Here is a 1,568-nt window from a genome sequence, read left to right as displayed (position 1 = left end):
TATCCACCTGTTAAAATGTTTTCCTCTTTTAAAATCCAACTCAGGGGCATGTGTTTCTTTTTCCCCCAGCTAGAAGTGATCCTGTCTTTGCTGAATTTCAATCGGTGATCTGTTTGTGTCTGAGTACTCATGCTGTTTTATGAATTCTTCTTTTAAAAATGATTCTTTGCCTTTCTGTCTGAGCTGTAGCAAGTGGCCACACAGGCAGCAGCGAGTTCCCCAGCTTTCGGCCCTCTCTCTCCGGCTTTCCTTCTCCAGCTCCAACACCTTCTCCCTTCATAACCATGACAAAACAGGCCTTCTCCTTCTCCAAGGACTTCCTGACCAGTGGCATCGCCACTGCCACCTCCAAGACTGCGGTGGCCCCCATCGAAAGAGTGAAGCTGCAGGTGCAACATGAAAGTAAACAAATTGCTGCAGATAAGCAGTGCAAAGGCATAACGGATTGTATAGTCTGAATTCTAAAGGAACAAAGGGTTCTTTCCTTCCGGCAGGGTAACAGCAAATGTCATCAGATATTTCCCCACCCAGGCTCTTAACTTTGCCTGTAAGGATAAGTATAAGCAGGTGTTTTTGGGAGGAGTGGACAAGCACACACAGTTTTGGAGGTATTTTGCTGGCAATCTTGCCTCTGGTGGTGCAGCTGGAGCCACTTCTCTCTGCTTTATCTACCCCTTTGGTTTTGCAAGAACCTGCCTGGCAGCTGATGTTAGGAAATCTGGCACTGAGAGAGAATTCGAAGGCCTGGGAGAGTACCTTGTGAAAATCACCAAGTCTGATGGAATTCGTGGCTTGTATCAAGGTTTCAGTGTCTCAGTGCAGGGTATCACTATCTATAGAGCAGCTTACTTTGGAATCTATGACACAGCAAAAGTTATGCTGCCAGATCCCAAGAACACTTACATTGTGATAAGTTGGATGATTGCCCGAACAGCAACTGCTGTAGCAGGTGTGGTCTCCTATCCCTTTGATATAGTAAGGCAGCGAATGATGATGCAGTCTGGATGCAAAGGACAATTGACTGCTGGAGGAAGATTGCTAAAGCTTTCTTCAAGGGTGCCTGGTCCAATGTTCTTAGAGGCATGGGTGAAGCTTTTGTGCTTGTCCTGTATGATGAATTGAAGAAAGTAATCTAAGTACATCCTAATTAAAGGAACCAGTGAATATAGATTTTGTAGAATACTTAACCATACTTAGCATTTTGGACCATTCACCTTCAAGAAATTCCTGTTGTCTTTTTATCCAGGCCAGATCATGTTTATAGGGGAGCCAGGAATCACTCTTAGAAAAAGGGACTCATTTATTGTGATACATTATTCACATAGTGGAACTGACGATGATTAAGTATATTGATTCTATTGGGTTTTTTTGGAAATAACAGTTACTGTGGGTCCAAGGAGGCAGATCATCTAGTTTAAATGCTCTTTTGTAGGACCATAAATTTGCATTTAAGTATTTATTTAAAAAACCATGTCTCCCATTTGTACTTAAGCACTATATATACTATTTTGCACAACTGATTATTTGGCAGCTAGGATGATGTGTTGGGCATTGTACCGTAAAACAAT

The 1,568-nt window shown here is 42.5% G+C and overlaps 1 pseudogene; it reads left to right on the top strand.

Moving 5' to 3' along the window:
* The first annotated feature begins 284 nt into the window (after positions 1-284).
* On the top strand, positions 285-1,136 carry LOC110216735 (ADP/ATP translocase 3 pseudogene; annotated as a pseudogene).
* The last annotated feature ends 432 nt before the right edge of the window (positions 1,137-1,568 follow it).

The sequence above is a fragment of the Phascolarctos cinereus genome, unplaced genomic scaffold, assembly GCF_003287225.1.
Source record: "Phascolarctos cinereus isolate Bilbo 61053 unplaced genomic scaffold, phaCin_HiC Scaffold_5;HRSCAF=322, whole genome shotgun sequence".
Lineage (NCBI taxonomy): Eukaryota > Metazoa > Chordata > Mammalia > Diprotodontia > Phascolarctidae > Phascolarctos > Phascolarctos cinereus.
Note: the sequence above shows the minus strand (reverse complement) of the source record. Positions and strands in the feature narration are given on the sequence as shown.